We start from the raw sequence: 6,000 nt of genomic DNA on the forward strand, positions 1-6,000 counted from the left end.
CTACATGTGCACGCACATCGGGAACAAATTGAGTCTGACAGGAGCAACCCAGTCCAGGGCTGCTCCTGCCCTGCCCTGCTCTGCCCCCCTGCAGCAGCCAAGGGGCTTAACCCTGAGTTCTGGAGAGTGAGGAGGCCTGTCCCAGCTGGGAAGGCAGCTCCGTCTCAGCCAGGGGGGAGATCAGGCTGGCCCCAGGGGGTGGGGGCGACTGGAGCTTTCCCAGCTGGGCTTGGATCCAGCCTGATCTCCCCCAAGCTGAGATGGAGCTGCCCACCCTTCCAGGACAGCTCCTCCCTCCTCTTCCTGTCCCCCTCCCTGGGCTCAGGGACAGCCTGATTCCACCCACCCACCCCACCACCCTGGCTGGGACAGAGCAGCTGACCAAGCTAGGACAGCTCTCCCTCTCCCCATGGAGATCTGGGCTTAGCCAGGCAGCAGTGTGGCTCGTGCTACCTGGGCTGACCAAGAGCAAATGACTCATTAGATTAATATATTGTGCAGTAATCGCTGTGCATATGTAGACAGTGATGCATTACTGTGCATTAGATTAGTCTAATGCGCAGTAAAATGTCTCGGGTAGATGCACCCAGTGAGTCCCAGATTTTTTTTCACAAGGGAAAAGGGAGTCTTTGATCATTTGCCTTCCCTTTTGTAACCCCTGACTCTCTCCCATCATGCCTGAGGTTACCAGGCCCCCATCTGCCATCTTTGTGTAGATTTTTTCCTCGTCAAAGTCTCTCAATGAGAAAGGAACCTAAGGGGTTATGTAAGAAAAGCAGGAAAGCAGTTCTCTTTCAATGCAATCAACACATCAGGGTAAGCTTTCTCTTAATTAATTTTCATAGAATCATAGAAAGTTAGGGTTGGAAGGGACCTCAGGAGGTAATCTAGTCCAACCCCATTTTGTCCCAGTCTATAAAAAATGCAGTTGTTATATAAAGCCAGGAGATCAGTTTGATATTGAATTGGTAGATACACCATTCTTACTGGTGCCTAGTGGCTGAGTGAAGTAAAATATATGTGTTCAAGGTGCTAAAATGAAAACAAAGTGAGCATAACTAATGAAAAAGGAGGAAGCTGTACTTCCAACAACAGATAAACTCCTGCTGTTCGAAGTGGGTAAGGTGTTTCTGCCAAGGCTTGCAATAGAAACCAAATGCTAGTTGTCTCATACTGTTAGCTTTTCCAAGACACCTCATCAACCACTATTTAAGCTTTTCCTTGCATGTAACTTTGGAAAACAAGATTATTCTTTCTGTTCATCTTAATTTGATAGTTTTCAATGGTTCTTTTATTCTGAAGTTAGAGACAGTGTAAGAGAGAATTTAGGTGCAAACTGCCTCTGACTAAGAGCTTGGATAAAGTTTTCACACAGTCTGGATTCTTGTAAAATTGTATGAGGTATAAGCAAGAAGCAACAAGGCTCTCCGTGTCAGCATGAAAAAAAAGTAATATCCTTCAAAAGATCACAAAGAATGTTAACGAAATCTTATGTCTTCAGTGTGTTTAAAAGAAAGCAAAAGGATCCAAATAAAAACATTTAGTAGCTCTTATTTTGTCAGAGAAGAACTAGCACTTGGCAACATTTCACTGAATCAATTAAAAATATGACCTTATGTAGAAGGGTCAATTGCAGTTTTATTCAGCTACTTCTTTTACAGGCAGAATATGATTTGGGGATTTCATAGTGACTGAAAAAGAGCCAAGGCAAATTCACAAGCGTGCTTTGTCAGAATTAAATGGAAATTGTGGACCTTAAAATCATCCTGGATACTTTTGAGAAAATTTTGCGAACAGGGTGTTCACTAGTTATTACAGAAAAACCAGACCTCTGCTACAAAGGCAGTAGTTTTCATGCCTGCAAGGCATTAATGATGGTATGAAAGTGCAGTTTAATGAATTGTGGAAAGTAATTTATATATCACCTGGAGTAATGTCAGTAGCATTAATTGAGATTACATACCTTAACTAGAAAAACTGAATATCACTGATGATACAAATGGCTTGTGTAACAACAAAACCCAGCATGTATAGCTGGGAGGCCATGTCTCTTGAAATGATGACCAAATCTGTGTTTATGTCTTTACTTTTCACTTGTTAGTAATATCTCCCCAGAATACATCTAGACTGATTATCTCTTATTGTCTAAAAAGAATTTCTTTGTTCTTCACCACTTTTGAACAGCCTTTTCACAGTTCTTCATTCATTCATACTTTCTTCTGGCAGTGGACAAATACCTCTATAAGATTTTTGCTCTTGAGCAGAATGTAATGAGGTAATTTCATTCTGTTAGAGTACCTATCATCATCTCATTCCTTGTGGTTTTCACAAGGACAGACATGGTACCCTTTGTACATGTACCATTGATGAGTATGTTGAAATGCTTTGAGTTTTTTTGTCTGTGTTTCTAGTTTGCCCAATCATGCTGTGAATTTTTCCCTGAAATAATTGTCCAAATGTTGGGCACGCCCATTTCTCCTTATAATCTGCAGGCTGGGGGATTGAGCACCCCTGATTTTAGAGCTGTCTGATTTATTAAACAAAGGAAGGTAGGAGGACAGTCTGTAGTTACTGAATTAACAGTATTTTTTCTGGTCATCTTGTCTTTCTGTGTTTTAGAACTAACAGATCTCATCCTCTATTGCCCTTTACATTTATTGTCTGAAAGTGTTAAAAAGCTTTCCTTCTTTTATCTCTACAGTGGTTCCTTATCTTTGAATAAACCAGTCATTGAACTGAAATACTTGAATAAATTGAAATGAAGAACATACTCTCTTTGCACTTGCAAAAGGAGGGTATTGCTATAAAAATATTTAAGCACTTCAAATACTCTAGTTCCAGCACTTAGGCAGTGACTTTCACTACTGATTTGACTTTAAGACTTCAGCACCAAGCATGTACTGTATGAATATTATACTGCTATTTAAGTAAAGTATTTTAGAAGATTAGATTTTAACATATGTTGTTCTGTTGTCAGATTTAATGTTAAGTAGCTTTAATTTTAAAATAAAAAGTATTTAAATAAAAAACCATAAAGGAGTATTTTAACTAATTTTGTAAACCTTCTAGCAATCTCTGCCTGATTCAGAGAAGAAACTGGAGACCTAGGTCTTTTATGTCCCATATGCATGCCTTTACCAAAACACTATTGGTTATTTTGGGGTAGATTTAATAGATTTCATAGACATTAGGGCTGGAAGGGACTTCGGAAGATCATTGAGTCCAGCCCCGTGCCCCAGGGTCAAAGGCTCCCAGCAAGATAAGTGTCCAAACGTTTCTTGAAAGACTGTAGAGTAGGTGCTTGCACCATCTCTGGAGGGAGTCTATTTCAGGCCTTGGAGTTTTTCCTTATGTCCAGCCTAAAATGGTCTTGTAGGAGTTTGTGACCATTGGACCTTGTCATCCTTTGGGGCACTCTGGTGAACAGGTGTTCCCCCAGATCCTGATGTACACCCCTTATATACTTACGTGCAGCCACCAGGTCCCCCCTGAGCCTGCGCTTTTCCAGCCTGAAGAGTCCTATGGCTCTCAGCTTCTCTTCATAAGGAATGAAGATCTCAATGTCAAAAGTAAAAAGGTTCCTTATGATCCATTTTCTGATAGGAAAAAGCATCTTGGTTGTAACATATAATCTGTTTTCGTTTTATTTTTAAATCTTGTTATATATATTGAGTATATTTCAGTTTAAAATTTGAAGCAGTACAACTTTTCAGATACGGCATGATCTTAGGGTGGCTAATTCTACATTCCTTATTCAGGTAAGAGTCATACCTATTTTTTTTTGGGAATTACAGATTTAAGTTCAAAAGAAATTTTGCCTAAGAAAGTACAAAACCAGATCTTTCTGGCCTGACAGCTTCGGCTATGAAAGAAGTTCTGATTGTGACTGGAGGATAGCAGCGCTCATACCGGTGATGCATGGTTCATGTACCTCCCAAACAGGTCAATATGTTGGTCACCATCCATCTCAGCCAAATTAGGAGAGGAGACGAGGACAGATTTCCAAACTAATAGATAAAGCTGACAGTAGCTTAAACGGGCACAACTGGAAATCATTTAAAAAAGTGTCTTTTTTCAGTAGCTTGACATTGTTTTTAGAGAAACAGAATATTGAAACTTGATCTTTCATTGTGAAAGAGTTCCTTTACTTGCACTAGGCTTGAACCCAGACCCATTCAGATCCATTTTGGCCTTTTGTCCATTACTTAATTCCATCTGCCGGGTTGGATTATGCATTCTGATGATGATCTTTACAAATATATGGAAGTATATATTTTGCACAAAAGTACCAATCAAATTCAAGTTTAGTGATAATGATGGAGCAAATTCTACATATTTTCAGTTCATTCAGTTCCATGTAGGTTGAAGAACTGAGGAGAATTGGGAAAGTCATTTATTTCATGATGCAATAGCAAGGAATGAGCTATCTGTTGTTTCTTTAATACATAAACTCTGTGCAATGATTAATCTGAAAGTTTCCCTTTTTCACTCTCACTTAATTTTGGAAAAATAAATATGTAATAGTTTTTAAGATACTTTCTGAAAAAGCAAATTTACGTAGCTTCTCTTGTGTGTGTTACAACAGGATCATAATCTAGGTCATAGTCTAATGTTTACTGGATGACATCTTAAAAACATATTTGCTTGTTGCCTTTTATAATGGAATAATGGTATAAAGAGCTAGAGGTCCCAAGAACATTATAGGCTATATCCTCAGAGGGTATAAATCAGTGTAGGTTCATAGACATTCGCCAGGTTACATGGACTAAGGATAGGGCCATGTTTTTTTTGAGCCAAGTGAAAAAGATCTTTCTTTTTTACAAAGTTTACCTTCCTGGAAACTCAATGGAAACACAGCACTAGATGTGTTACATTTGCGTGACAGTCAGCTGTTGAAATTGGCATTCATTAGAGTTGTCCATGGACTACATCAGAGGTCTGTTAATTGTATATTACTTGAACTAAACCAAATCAAATAGGAATATGGCAGTTTTTGCCATCCAGGTTGTAGTAACAGACCAAAATATTAAACTTGGAAGATTTATTTCAAATAAAGTTTTAAGTATAACTCTGTTACAGAGACAGGTATATTTTACTAATATATGATCTGGCAGAAAGGAGACCAAAGTTATGCTGTCTGTTGAATGGGATTCAATTTCAGGATTTTGTTGACTGAAATTGGCCCCAACTCTTTTATGCCTTTATTATTGATAAGCTACTGCTTGTCTCAGTCCATTGCACTAGTCTAGACTTCAGGATTGAGACTCTATTAGGGAATCTCTCCATGGAGCTCTTCTGAGTTTTACATAGTGTAGCTGGTCAGTACTGTTTAGTCAATCTACATTTGTTAACAGCAGAAAATTTGATGGATTGGACTGAAATGAAACCATCAGGTTCTTAAACTGAATGGTTCCTTTTTAAATTCAAGAAAAAAATTTAAACCACTGAATAAAATTGTGCGCCAATTATGCATAAACTTCTTTACCACTAGAATAAAGGAAGCCATAATTCTGTGGACTTGTATTTTATTAAGTTCATCTGTTTTCATTTATAAATAGAGAGAAGGAAAGAATCCAGAGTGGTGGACAGTGGTATAATGTGGCTTCTATCCACTTGCAATGAAATGAACCAGAACCCACAGTTTCTTTCTTTGACAGGTTGAGACACTGAAAAAAAGCAAAATCACTGTAAGAATGTAAGTCTTAGAAGTTATAGTCAGTATATATTAAAATCAACCTGAATTAAAGCATATTAGAACTTGCCCTCTAAGGAGCAAATTTGGAGAGAGAAAAATTATTTTACAGTTTTTCAGAAAAGCCTTTTAGGCCAGCCTTGACTGAATATTGTTAAAGAAAAATTTCTACAAAACTTTTTAAACATCTGGTTTTATTATTTAGAATATATGAACTTGTTTTTGCATATGCAGTTATTTTTAAAAAAATACCAATTAAGTCATCAATGGGAAAGAGAGTGGGATATTTAAAACATGTAGGGCGCATC

General features: G+C 38.0%; 1 protein-coding gene across 6 annotated transcripts in view; it reads left to right on the forward strand.

Moving 5' to 3' along the window:
* BBS9 (Bardet-Biedl syndrome 9) overlaps positions 1 to 6,000 on the forward strand; it is a 479,447-nt gene that overhangs the window by 413,363 nt on the left and 60,084 nt on the right. The gene's annotated exons all lie outside the window — the stretch shown is intronic.

Source organism: Crocodylus porosus, unplaced genomic scaffold (genome assembly GCF_001723895.1).
Source record: "Crocodylus porosus isolate Cpor-Errol unplaced genomic scaffold, CroPor_comp1, whole genome shotgun sequence".
Lineage (NCBI taxonomy): Eukaryota > Metazoa > Chordata > Crocodylia > Crocodylidae > Crocodylus > Crocodylus porosus.